Genomic DNA, 15,211 nt, shown 5'->3' with positions numbered 1-15,211 from the left:
TTCCCGTCGTTACGTCGTCGCAAGTTTTAGATTCCCGTCGCAAAGATAGGGGTACTTTAACATGGTGTAAAATTACTCCACCATGTTAAAGTATGCCCGTCTTTCCCGTTTCGCTTTTGAATTTTTTTGTTTTCCCGGCGTAAGTACGTTACGCACGTCGCGATTCTCAACACGTCGGCGCGTCGTAATTTCGCGCAAAGCACGTCGGGAAATTTGCAAACGGAGCATGCGCAGTACGTCCGGCGCGGGAGCGCGCCTAATTTAAATGGTACCCGCTCCATTTGAATTGGGCCGCCTTGCGCAGGACGTGTTAACGATACACTGCCGCAAGTTTACAGGTAAGTGCTTTGTGGATCGGGCACTTAGACTGAAAACTTGCGGCGGTGTAACGTAAATGGGTTACGTTACGCTGCGCCGCAGGTACGAGAATCTGGCCCATTGTTACTATAAGGCACATAGCCTGTACAGTGAGCAGAGCAGTGGGAGGGGCCCAGTCAGCTCCCCCCACTACAGGCTGCCTGCAGAAGACTTCAGGAAGGAGCGGGGACAAGACCAGTCACCTTGCACAAGGAGAGAGAGCAGCAGTGACCAGTCTTTATTACAGGAAGCTCCTGCATAGAGGCAGAGTTTTGCAATAGATTACTGAAAAGTTCTGGAGGACATACACAAAGAACACTCAAGTCAGTATACACATCTCTTGTATTTAGATAATAAATGCTTACCCCGAGTTCAACGTTTTCCTACTTACAGTATAATGTGCAATGAAACCTTTGGACCACCTTTGTGTGTACACTCCTTATCTTACCTAGTTGTACATGCTTACCATGGTTTGGAAAGATGATAGCATGAAGGTGGAGTGCAGCATAAATGTATTTTATACACAAGTGCTAAGGCGGATCCCTAATCCCAGATCTGAACACACACACTTCCAGTGCCAAGTGCTGGCATAATCATAGCACGAAGCAGACCTTGCCATGGCTATTGGTTTTCTTGGCATCCCTCCAGGACTAAGCTTGGCATGTGAAATCTGAGAATCTTTCACATACGACTCGAGTAACTTAGATTAAGCCATTAAGTCCAGGCAGGAGTGATTTTTTTAAGTTATGTATGGGTTAGATCATTGTTGGCTTTTCATATATCTTAGGAATTCCACATGGCAATGCAGTCCTCTTGGCTATGCTTCCTAAAGCCTAACTGTAGTGGGGAAGAGTTAAAATTTCAGTAAGGTATTTATTGATCTGTGACCCCAATAGGAAGATCCTCCACCCTGTCCCTGTGACATCTACATAAGTAATGGGGGGGCAGTTGCCATTAGGATAGAAGTTTGCGGACAACAAAATGAATATTGTCAGAAATTCTCAGCTTTCCTTGCTCTACAAAAAAATATTGTTTGAATAATTTTGAACTTATTTTTTGGGGTACAGCAGCGTAGATCCAATGTTCTAATGCTTCTCCACTCTACTAAAATGTGTTTATATCTGTGTTGCTATTGGAGAGATTTCACATTATTTATTTTCTTGACAGAAATTGAGGTAAAATCTCCACAATAGACCTCAATAAAAACATGATGGTGGTGCAAATCCTTCCCTGATCTATCCAAAACAAAATAAAAAGCTTGAGGGAGGCTTCAAACCTGGAGCCCCTTTAATGGTAGTAGGAGTCTCACTTTTTTTACTGTCTCGCCAGAATGTGAAATTATTATTAAAGTAGAGTTCCACCCAGAAATGCAACCTCCGCTGATCTGGTTCCTCCCCCCTCCAGTGTGACATTTGGCACCTTTCAGGGGGGAGCAGATACCTGTCTAATCCAGGTATTTTCTTCCACTTCCGGCGAAAGAGCGCTGCAGAATTTGCGGCAAACTACGCCATGTCCGGTCCCTCCTCTGGTCCCCCCCGCTGTCTTCTGGGAGACACACAGGTCCCAGAAGACAGCAGGGACCATTAAGGATGCACAGCACGACTCACGCATGTGCAGTAGGAAACAGGATGTGGAGCCGCAAGGTATACTTCCTGATTCCCTTACTGAAGATGCCGGCGCCTCCAACCGGAGACGAGGTTTCGGCTTTGGGTGAGGACATCGCTGGCACCCTGGACAGGTAAGTGTCCATATATTAAATGTCAGCAGCTGCAGTATTTGTAGTGGCTGACTTTTATTTATTTTTTGCAGGCGGATTTTTGCTTTAATATTATTATCATAATATAGGATTTACCCTGTATATAGCACCAACTGTTTTGCAGGGAGACAGTACAGTTACAATACAATTCAATACAAAAGGAATCCAAGGGTCCTGCTCTTTAGAGCTTACATTCTAAGAGGGAGGGTCAAGTGATACAAAAGATTATAACTGAGAAGGAGGAGCTGATGGAGAAAGTAAAACAGACAGAAGAAGGATAGGCTTCTCTAAATGCTTCTCTAAAGAGATGGGTTTTCAGGGATCGCCTAAAGGTGGGTTGAGCAGAAGATAGAGTAGGAGATAGTCCGAGAGATTGGGGTAAGAATTTCCAGAGGATGGGAGAGACTCTGTAGAAGTCCTGGAGGTGAGCATGGGGGGAGGTAATGAGGAAGCTAAAGCGCAGGAGGTCTTGTGAGGATTAGAGTGAATGTTTTGGTTGTTCTTTTAGGACAAGGTTGTAGGATGTAGCTAGGGGCAGAGTTGTAGATGGCTTTGTAAGTTGTTTTATTAATTACAATTATTTAAAAAAAAAACACCATGGAAAGTAAATGCCACCTGTTAATGGCTTTAGCAGGTGAAAGTAGCTGGGAACTCACTGTAAGAGCCCCAGGAAGGTCTAAGAAGCTACTTGGTGATTCGACACACCAGCATCTACCCCTAACTGAATTAATACTTTTGGGTTGACCGAATTTACTTAAATATATGGGAATTTACTGTGCTGTAGCCATAAGAAACCTATCAGATTTTAGTTACTAAAAGTAGATCAGAAAAATAATATTTCAGATTAGTTGATATTGTTTTTCTCAAAATGTTCTACATTTCTTTTCCCAGATTTAATATGCAGGGATGTAGCTGTATTCTACGTAGGGAGGTCATGATAGTTGGTGGATGTATTGGATGTCGAGAGTTTATAGGACGCATGTATGCTTGTTGTACAGTCATGGATAGCAGAGTTATGCTAGATGTAGGGAGTCATAGAAAGCTGAGGTACAGGATGTGGGAAGGTCATGGAAAGTGGTGGTATTGGACATAATGGTGTACTAAAAGGGTAAAATTTGGACATGTCATAGAAAGTGGGTGTCTTGAAGGTAGGGGTTTTGGGAGATGAGTGTGTGGGGCTGTTGCTTCAAGATACTATTATTTTGTTAAATAAAACTACTAGAATGATGTAAAGTATTTTAGTAAAACAAAACAGAGTTTTAAATGCCACCTGTTGTGAGAGAAAATATGTGGACAACCAACGCTGACCTCTCCTTGAGAAGGCTAGTTTCCTAGCTGTCATGCTAGTCATGCTGTCATGAGGTTTATACTTTCAAACTCATTAAGTCACTAGCCTAGTACAAGTATGGAGCTAAGGAACTCTTACTTTTATTTTAATTTCAATGACTATATGCATTTAGTTCTGTGACTCAGAAATATTGAGCCCAATGATGACCAGGCATCTATCATTTTTAAAAGACTGGCATATTTCTCTTATGAGAGGTGTACTTTGGGGCAGTATTACTGTATGTTTCAAGCTAAATGTTTGTGCATTTGCTTTTTACCAACTGTTAAAATATGCATGAACTATATAACCAAAAGTGTTTCAGAATGGAGAGGGTAACTTGATATTAAACATGATTAGCTTCTCTTGGAAGCCCATAATTAGAAGTCTGGACTGCCCGTGCACAGCATCATGTTTCTGTTTCTCTAGAGAAAGTTTTGTTTTATGCCGGAGTGCAAGAAGAGCTGTGAGTAGGCACAAAGCCTTTCATTATATTCACTGACTTTTATTAAGCTTGTAAATTTGTGACAGTAGTTTTTGCTTGGTAAGGCATTCAACCTTTTATTTTTAAACGACATTGTGCACCACATTTAAACTACCGTATATACTCAAGTATAAGCCAAGTTTTTTCCAGCACATTTTTTTTGTGCTGAAAATGCCCCCCTCGGCTTATACTTGAGTCACCTTTTTGCGCCTGATCTCCCAGAATTTGGGGACCTGGTACCGACCGGCCGTAGGTCCCCTGGACCCCAAACTTGGCTCACACTCTTTGTCTACAAGTGTGCAAAGTTTGTTGTCTGGAGGACCTACGGCCGTTGAGCACTGATTTTTCAAAGCCGGGCACCCCTTCCGTTGACTCCCATGTTAAACGGTCATTTCTCTGGTGAATTTGGGGACCTGGTACCAGCCGGTCGTAGGTGCCCTGGACCCAGATCTTGGCACACATGTAGCCCCATTTCTCCTCTACAAGTGTGCAAAGTTTGTTGTCTGGGGGACACCAATTTTTCAAAGCCAGACACCCCTTCCATAGACACCCATGTTAAATGTCAATCTAGTCATGGACACAGTGAGGCATGGGCACAGTGAGGCATGGGCACAGTGAGGCATGGGCACAGTGAGGCATTGACACAGTGAGGCATGGACACAGTGAGGCATGGACACAGTGAGGCAGGCACATGGACACAGTGAGGCATGCAGATGGACACCCTAGGCTTATACTCGAGTCAATACATTTTTCTATTTTTTTGTAGTAAAATTAGGTGCCTCGGCTTATATTCGGGTCGGCTTATACTCAAGTATATACGGTACTTTGTGCCCATGGAAGAATAATTCGAAATCTCAAATGCATGTATTTCAATTCAGTTAAGTCCCACAACAAAATCTTTATAGGGTCTTCTTGTTGTACAAGCTTCTTCGTATGAGTGATACCCAGCGGCGGTTCGTCCATAGAGGGCGCTGGAGCGCCGCCCCCCCTGGCTCTCACACAGCCACTGAAATACATAGATTCATGTATGATTTGTCCAAGCACTGATAGAATCACTCATATAATAAGGCACCTAATCCCATATAGAAATATTGGATTTAAAACTAGAAAAGGGAGGGGATATTTTACGGTGCAAGGGGTAGAGCGGTAATGATGAGAAAGAACATATCTTTAAGAAAATACAAAATATTTTTATTAAATATAGATAAATAAAAACAGAATTCAATCAATTGTATAGTTAGTGGTGGTCATTAAAACACATGATTCTGGTTTACAACACATGGAGATCGCATATTCCCAACATGTTTCGCGATTTTCGCTTCTTCAGGGGAAAGCAAAATCCGTGCAAAAATGTTTATAACTAAGCAAAAGAGAATACATAGAATTAGCCATGTACAATGTATGGAAAACAATACATAGATATGTAGGTAGAATACATAGGTGACAAAAGGCAGAGGAATATTTCAATGGGGGGGGGGGGGGGGAAAAAACACGCTTACCACCACACACCACAGAGTCGGATGCTCTTCAGCTCCCAGGGACAAGGATAGAAACGCCAGATTCTGGAAAACTTCACAAATAGAGGCTATATGAGCATGCAATGCGACTATGGGCTGAGGAAAACAAAAACAAAGATACAGTATGTAGCCATAAAAATAAATAAAATAACCTAAAAATGAAAATAAAAATAAAATGAAGATAAAAATGAAAATTAACGGGGTGAATACTTACAAAGCACAGTAAGTTGTTTAAATTGTTTAAAGGACAAAAGAGAAGACACAAATCACAGCGTCAAAGACTAGTTCTCAAGATCCTATATGGTATTACCAAAAAGAAAAAAGAAAAAATTGGACTTACAAATGAGATGATGAAAAAAACATGCAATAAAGAATAATTGGAAAAAAGTATAAAAGAAATGAAGTATGGATGGAAAAGAGAAAAGTAGATAAAAAAATGTAAATGAGAAAAAAAGAGGGGTTAATAATGATAATGATTAATTGACTGCCAGCGTTCCTCCCTGATGGCAGAAATCTAGGGAAATATGGGAGAAAAAAACATTCAAACTGATTAAAAATAAATATACAAGGTATAAGAGTAGGGAAAATAATATTATGAATGTATTAGACTTTAAATTAAAGGTTTACATTTTGAAAATTCTTTCAAAAAAGTTTCAAAGTGGACCAGCAGGTCTCCATGAAAACTAAATAAAGAAAATAAACTGTTATTTCAGCAACAAGCTGGGTGGTAAAAATCATACCTAAACTATCAGAGTTCATTTTGCAAGAAAAAGAAAGCGCAAAGGAAGCCAGAAAATGAACAAAATAAACAAGAAAGATAGACTACTGAAAAGAGTATGTTTGTTTAGAGTAGTCAACAAAGAAAATAGTGTGCCACAGGTCAAAGCAATTGCTTACCTAGGAATTTGAGTTTAACAAAAAAACAGTCCTGTCGCTGTGGCAGCTCCCCGCTCTCTGCATGGAAGTGTCAAGAGAGCAGGGTTTAAATAGCAACTAAACCCGGCGTCCGACGTCATGACGTCATCGGATGCAGAGCGGGCCAATGGGTGCTCACAGGAGACTAAGCCCACCCCTGCAACCAATCTAAACCACAAATACCATAAGGCATTGCGTCGGTGATGGGGACGACTGCACTGCCATTGGTCAACAGAGGTAACCATGGCGGCCAGTGATGCTAAAACGTCCGAGTGGGAGACCAGGGACGGATGGACAATGGAGAGTGAGCCGCCGACAGTGCCGCTGAATAGAACAGCACACTGTAAATACGGGGAACACTGGTGGAACAGGGATAGGTTGGTGCAGGATGGACAGAGGCAAAACACTGAGCAAATTGTGGGAAAAGTCGGGAGGACAACTTATTAACGCAAGTTGGCTTTTTTTTAACCTATGGATAAATAACCTATAGTGCCCACACACGATTGGTTTTGACCGATGAAAACAATCCATCAGACCGCTGTCCTATCGTGTGTACGAGTGTAGCAATATGGTTACATTTAATGAAAGTACAACATTTAGCAACTCATATGGTTGATGATTAAAAGAGGCACATCTAAGCATGCAGGGATCCGGGGTAATGCTGTCCACATAGACCAGGGGTGTCCAAACTTTTTTCAAAGAGGCCCAGATTTGATGAAGTAAACATATTTATTGGTGTATAATTCGCACCTTCACTTTAAAGCGGAGGTTCACCCAAAAAACATGTACAGTATGCCGTTTTTTTTTTGTTGAAGGGTGTACATACGATATTATCGGTATTTTCCTCACGGCTTCCGGGTACTCGCTCCCGCGGGAGTGGGCGTTCCTGTGCACTGCCGCAATGTCATCTGGGACTTTGCCCATATGATTGATGTGCCTGAGAAAAACTCCCCCCCCCGGCGCATAAGGCGCGTCGCGACTTTCCGAAAGTAGCCGAACCGCGAGTCGGCTCTATACGGCGCCTGCGCAGTCAGCTCTACACGGCTCCTAGTCGGTGCGCAGGCGCCGTATAGAGCCGACTCGCGGTTCGGCTACTTTCGGAAAGTCGTGACGCGTCTTATGCGCCGGGGGGAGTTTTTCTCAGGCACGTCAATCATATGGGCGAAGTCCCAGATGACATTGCGGAACTGCACAGGAACGCCCACTCCCGCGAGAGCGAGTACCCGGAAGCCGGGAGGAAAATACAGATAATACCGTATGTACACCCCCCCCAAAAAAAAAACGTCATACTGTACATGTAATGTAGAGACTGAATGTAATGTTATTAACTTGTTAAAACAAGTTATTAACTTGTTTTTTGGGTGAACCTCCGCTTTAAAAGCAAAGTTTCAGGATTTTTTTTTTTCATTTTAAATAAAGAACTGTGAAGCAAAATAAGGGTCAGTGCCCATCTTCAGACCCACCATTGCCAGGAATGCACTCTCCAATGCCAAGAATGCCACACCATTGCCAGGAATGCACTTACCATTGCCAGGAATGCACTCACCATTGCCAGGAATGCTGCACCATTGCCAGGAATGCACCCACCATTGCCAGGAATGCAGCACCATTGCCAGGAATCCACTCACCATTGCCAGGAATGCACTCACTTTTGCCAGGAATGCCACACCATTGCCAGGAATGCAGCACCATTGCCTGGAATGCACTCACCATTGCCAGGAATGCCACACCATTGCCAGGAATGCAGCACCATTGCCAGAAATGCAGCGCCATTGCCAGGAATGCACTCACCATTGCCAGGAATGCAGCACCATTGCCAAGAATGCACTCACCATTGCCAGGAATGCACTCAACATTGCCAGGAATGCAGCACCATTGCCAGGAATGCACCCACGAGCGCTAAAGTTTACCTACAGGAGAATCTCCTGTTTACACAGTGGCCTCTTTAATAGAAAGTCCAGCCTCCTTTGATGAACAGAACAGTCGTCCAATTGCAGACACGGGACTTCCTATTACAGAGGCCACCTTAAACAGAAAATTCTCCTGTGTATGTACGGCGGCTCGTCCTGCCTCCTCCCTGTCCTCCAAGACATATACATCTTTGTATCCCTGGCTCTGGGAGATCGTCGGGGGCCACAAAAGATATATATGTCCAAACAACCAGGCGGGCCGTTCAAAACCGGAATGCGGGCCGCGATTGGCCCACGGGCTGGACTTTGGACAAGCTTGACATAGACAGTCCTCCGCACCGCCGTCTCTCACCGCTGTTAGTCGTGACCGGGAAGACAACGCTGCAGTAGAGCGATCTGTAAGCGAGGCTTGAAGCACTCGTGGAGCGCAGCGTAGAAGGGATAATGTCAGTGGCCGTGAGGAGGACGGTCTATGTGGACAGCTTTCCCCCGGATGCCTGCATAATTGGATGTGCCTGTTTTACTTTCAATAGATTTTTATTTTTCCAAATATAGAATACAATTACAGTATGACCAAAGGCCGTGTCTACAACATCAAAACATTCAACAAATAAGGCAAAATGTCAGCAACAAGGCCTCAACCGAACTTCATATTGCCCGATTGTAGGCTGATTAAAGGAAATATACGAGCTTGCTAACAGGGGAAGGGGAGGGAAAAAAATGAATATAGTAGTCACTCGCTCAGGGGAGTCCTACCTGTCCTGGGCACCCCTATTGGGATCATTCTGTGCCCCGGCCAGGCCCCCCCCCCAATCCACCCCTCCAATAAAAGCATACGTAAGAAAATTAGTGGGTTCGAATTTGACTTCACTGCACTTCTAGCTTGTACTTACGAATTCAATTAGGCCTATAGTGTTGCCAAATAGTTTTTTATAAAAAAACGAATATAAAACATTACCCGTAAGTCAAACAACTATCTTAAAAGGATAAGAGGTAGGAAAGAGAAAGAGAAGTGGGGGGAAGAGAAAAAGAAAGGGAAGGGAGCATGTGCCTAACTAGAGCTGGAGGATGCAGGTTGCCCAGGGTGTACCCCAGTATCTAGAGATAAACCACAGTGGGACGCCCATGGTTCCCATACAGCTTCAAATTTTTGTTTCGTGTTAGATAGGATGCTGGCCAGCTTTTCCTGCATCATGATCCACAAAATCTTGCGGTTTACTGCTTTAATGGAAACCCTGGGTTGTTTCCAAGCCCTAGCGATGGTAATTTTAGCCCCGAGGAGCATAAATCGGATCAGCTTCTGATTGGGCTTGGATATACCCGGAATCCGAGCGTTTAGGAGAGCAACAGATGCTGACCTGGGGACCGAGCATTTAGTGACTGTGTAGATGAGGTTAAAAATCTTCTTCCAGACTGGTCTAATTCGGGGGCATTCCCACCAGACATGCACCATCGAACCCAGGAGTTGGCATCCTCTAAAACAACTGGGATCTGATGATGGGTAGATGGCCGCAAGTCTGGCGGGATTCATATACCACCTCATGAGAACTTTTAAGTTTGCTTCAATCAAGGAAGTATTTAAGATACCCTGAAATGAATCAAAGCAAGCCGCTTGCCAGGTCTCCAGGTCCCATTCAAGTTGGAGGTCGGCCTCCCATGCCATCATGTAGGAAGACTTCTCGGTCGGGCGAGTGAGGGAAGAGTAGATGACAGATATTCCTCCCCTTTGTCCCATGGCCTGCCCGCACCAGAGCTCGTAGTCTGTGAATTTGGGAGGTAGAGGTCTCTCCGTCCATAGAGTGTGTAGGAATTGTGATATCTGTCTGAATCTGAATTTTTCAGTGTCAGGGAGATCCAACTTGGTTAAACACTGGTCTAGGGTAAGAGGGCCCTTGGTTGTGAAATAGTGTCCTATGCGGTACAGGCCCTTGTCCAACCACCAACTGAAGGCCTTATTGTCCATTCCAGGTGGAAAATTTGGATTTTGAAATACATTGGCTAGAGGTTGCGCTTTCGAAACCAGGGCTGGAAGGTGACGGATTCTATCCCAAAGGGCGTAAGATTGAGAGAGGGAGGGGGACAAAATGGGTGGTCTTCTCTTTTGGGGGCACCAAAGTAAGTAGTCTAGGGAAAGATGGGGGACAGCCTGTTTCTCTATATGGACCCAGTCCGGTTTATCAAATTTGGAGTAAACTACTGATAGTTGAGCCAGCCTGGCGGCTAAGAAGTACTTATATAGATGCGGTAATCCCAGCCCCCCTCTTTTCCTATGGTTATATAGGGTGTTTTGGGGGATTCTGTAACCTGACTTGCCCCAGATGAATTTGAGTATTTTGCTTTGTAAAGACTGCAACTGGTCTTTTCTGATGGGGATGGGAAGGGAGCGAAATAGATACAAGATTCTAGGAAGCAAGGTCATCTTTATAGAGTTAATTCTGCCTAGCCAGGAAAGTTCATATTTGGCCCAGTTATTCATGTCTGCTGTAAGTTTTCGGTATAGGGGAGGATAATTGTTTGTGTATAGGGATTCTGTACGCGCTGTTAAGGAAATCCCTAGATATTTGATGGATGAGGGACACCATTCAAATTTGAATGACTGTTGGAGGAGGGATACTGTGGAAGGTGGGAGGGACACATTCAAGGCTTGTGATTTGGCATAATTAACCTGAAGCCCAGAGATTTTAGAGAATTCTGAAATTACCCTGTAGAGGTTTGGTAAAGAAGTAATGGGAGAGGTTAGAAATAATAGTAAATCATCGGCAAAGAGCCCACATTTATGAATTTGATCTCCGCATGATACACCCAAAATGTCAGGGTTCTGTGGATGTGCCTGTTTTAATCATCAACCATGTGAGTTTCTAAATGTTGTAACTTCATTAAATGTAAATGTATTGCAACACTTAGTGGCGCCTCTCTTCTATTTTATACCAAGTTGGGACATGACGCTACTTGTATGTCAAGACATCGTTTGTATATCAAGTCAAAATCTAAAAAAAAACGTTGTTTGTCTTGCAAAATGCTCTCAAACCAAGTTACTCTCAAACCAAGGTTTTAGTGTAAACATTTGCACAAGCATACAGTGTGCAGACATAATCATATGGCCATGTGCATGAGGCAACATTTACAGGGGTGGCTAAGGACGGATACTTTGCATTGCTTAGAGGCGGCTAAACACCGTTTCTGGATGGAACAACACTCTGTGGTATGGCTGCACAAATTCTGCAGAAATGCCAACCCTTGATGGACATTGTTTGCATCCAGGGTCAGTCAGATGCTCTATTCACTAGGGTGACCATGTGTCCCGGATTGCCCGGGACAGTCCCGCATTTTGCAGGTCTGTCCCGGGCACCTACATTCCAGGACAATACAGTGTCCCGGAAATTAAACTAACACAGCCACCCCCCTTGGTCAATCTGATGCCCCCAAAAAAGGTCGCCACATCACCGCTTTACTCACTGACAGTACTTGTTCTGGCCGGGAAAGCCTGGAGGAGCACAATCCTGCCCCCTGCTTGTGATTGGAGAAATCATAAATCCCGCCTCTTGTGTCCAATCACTGTGCTGTGATTCATTACAGCACAAGTTGATTTTTGGGAGGGGGGGGGGGTGTCCCTGAATGGTAGTTTGGAAATGTGGTCACCCTACTATTCACATGTAACCACTCAGATGAACAGTTACATGTGAACATTGGTAACGCTGCCCAGCCCATTGATTTGTACAAACTTGACAGTCGCTGATGACAGTGACTGCTGGTTGGCACACAGTAGGGCGATTTACTAAACCTGGTGTACACAGAATCTGGTGAAGCTCTGCATAGTATCCAATCAGCTTCTAGGTTTTACACCGGTTCACACTTATGCAAATTAGATGCGATCCCAAAAGCATAGATTTGGATTTTATGTAAAAAAGCATTATTTCCAATAAAGACTGTTCACATATATGCGGTGTGAATTTGATCTGGTTCCAAAAAAGGGTCCTGTGCAAGTTTAGTGTGGTGGGGTGTGAATTTCAGCTCCATAGACTTCGATTGAAATTGCAGTCCATTGTTACCATCATTGGAATTTTAAAAAAATTTTGTTGCCTAGATTTTATAGAAAATTAAATCCCCTCACAAATTCGCACTAAATTTTCACGGAAACCGCTCATGCTAAGCAGAATTTGTACCGCTTTCAATTCGCACCCAATCCACATTGCAACAGTGTGAACCAGGGCTTATTGTCAAAGCTTAATTGAACAATCTGAAGTTAAAAGCTGATTGGCTGCAATGCACAGCTGCACCAGATTCTGTGAGATACAGTTTTACTAAATCTCCCCCAGTGTGCAGGCAGCGTTTAATGCAGCCAGTGAGAATCTAGTGATTCTCGGTGGGGGCTGCCCCTGGACACATCCATGCACCTGTGTGAATGTAGCCTTAAAGTGGATGTAACCCTCACATATACCCAGTAAAGTGAACAGCCTCAGATGATACACAGAGATGAAACAAATCCTCCTACATAAGTTTTACATGTACAGTGGAAACTCGGATTGCAAGTAACGCGGTTACCAAAGCGTTTCGCAATACGAGCACTGTTTTTTTTTTTACATTTTAACTCGGTTTGCGAGTGTTGTCTCGCAAAATGAGCACGATTCAGACCAAAGCGGTGTGCAGTACCGCGTTTGACCTGAGGTGGCAGGGCGCCGGAAATGCTTGAAAAGACACGGAAATACTCAGTGGGGTGGATTCAGGAAAGGGCGCGCAATGATACGGCGGCGCAGCATATCGTATTTACGCTACGTCGCCGTAACTTACAGGAGCAAGTGCTGTATTCACAAAGCACTTGCTCCGTAAGTTGCGGCGGCGTAGCGTAAATGGGGCCGGCGTAAGCCCGCGTAATTCAAATGTGGAAGGGGGGGCGTGTTTTATGCTAATGTGTGATGACCTGATGTGATTGACGTGTTTTACGAACGGCGCATGCGCCGTCCGTGTAAATATCCCAGAGTGCATTGCTCTCAAGTACGGCGCAACGACGTATTGGTTTCAACGTGAACGTAAATTACGTCCAGCCCTATTCGCGAGCGACTTACGCAAACGACGTAAAAAATTCTAATTTCGTAGCGGGAACGACGTCCATACTTAACATTGGCTGCGCCTCCTAATAGCAGGAACAACCTTACGCCGAAAAAGCCTAAGGTAAACGACGTAAATAAATTGCGCCGGGCATACGTACGTTTCTGAATTGGCGTATCTAGGTAATTAGCATATTCTATGCCGACAACAACGGAAGCGCCCCTAGCGGCCAGCGTCAGAATGCACCCTAAGATACAACGGCGTAAGAGACTAATGCCAGTCGTATCTTAGGCTAATGTCGGCGTATCTAGCTTTCTGAATACAGAAAGTAGATACGCCAGCGCAGATTTGAATTTACGCAGCGTATCTATGGATACGCCGGCGTAAATTCTCTCTGAATCCACCCCAGTGTCTTTCCGAGGTTTGCCGGGGGTCAGCCTTTCCGGACGTTTCCGAGACTCTCTGGCCGCATGCGGTATTGCATGCCATTGAAGTCAATGCGGAACAAATTATTTCCATTTCAATTGACTTCAAAGGGGAAACTCGCTTTGATATGCGAGTACTTTGGATTACGAGCATTCTCCTGGAACGGATTATGCTCGTAATCCGAGGTTCCATTGTATATCTGCTGTCTTCAGCGTGGCCAGCGGCGATCATGCCCTCCGGCCATGTTCATCGGGTCCCCCGCCGTGCAGCGGATGTACCTGTACAGGATTTCGCCCCAGGAGAGCTATTGTGCCGCATCATATCTGCGTGACACATTCGGCAAGTGGTTAAATCCTAATATTTAGTCCATAGCGCCATACTACCCTTCCCTGTCTTTTCACTGCAGATATATGTGCCCAGCCTAAATTTGATTAATCACGTTTACATCCACTTTAAAGTCCTGCTAAACTGAGCTGCAAGGAATCATAGGAATTGTAAATAATAATAACATTGATGGTAATAAGAGTAATATTTTAGTATAGTGGCTGTGTTTCTTGGGTAGCAGAAACAGATCCCTGGGCGATATTAATATATAATATGAGAGGCGAAAACCTAGTGCTCAGGTAGTGCATTGACATGATGATGTACGATCCATAGATATTGCAAATAGTGGTCAATATTTTATTGCATTCATTATCAGCTGGTAACCTTGACTGTGGCTCTTTATCTGCTTGGAGATCATGCAATTTTCCTGGTTGACATCCTAATGTATGACGCTAAACGACCCCGGAAAGGATTCCGGTAAGATCAGTGCACACAGACTACATGACAATCTGCAGTCTGTAATTCTGCCTGAGCTCTCATCTACCCAGCTCCCTTTGATTGAGTCACAGGTTGGGTTGGGGAGGGGGAGACCTCTTCAAAATCGTGCATGCCTTCTCTCACGTACCAACACAGACACGCTTATAACATACAGTTTCCGTAGCAACCGCTCTAGTAATGCTGACTGCTTAGCAGGCGCTGCTGAATGGAAGAGCCTGTAAATATGTCTCACATTTTGTATTCCTTTCTGATATAAATGGCAAATAAAAATGCACATCGTATCACAACAAACTGAATAACGCAATGTAAGTGACATTTTCACCAAACAAAAATGGTCAGATTTCATTCTAAACCATCAGAAGAATGTGTTATGCTGAATGGTTTGTATTTTTTTCAGATTTAGTTGGTCAGTTTTGGGTATTAATATTATAATGCAGCAAAGAAAAAACATAAAAAAGAGAAAGTGTATCTGGAAGTGATGGAAAGGATCTGCCTAACTGTATCCCTATAAATCCTATATGATAACTTGAATTTGTTTAATAAAGGGGTATGCCGATAGAGGAAAGCAACTATACTGTGATGTAATAATTATTATTTTTTTCTTTATTTAGGTGATACTCTTCATTGCGTGATAAAAGGTCTGATTCATTAAAG

The sequence above is a fragment of the Rana temporaria genome, chromosome 3 (genome assembly GCF_905171775.1).
Source record: "Rana temporaria chromosome 3, aRanTem1.1, whole genome shotgun sequence".
Lineage (NCBI taxonomy): Eukaryota > Metazoa > Chordata > Amphibia > Anura > Ranidae > Rana > Rana temporaria.
The sequence above is the reverse complement of the archived record's forward strand: the minus strand, read 5'-3'. Positions refer to the sequence as shown.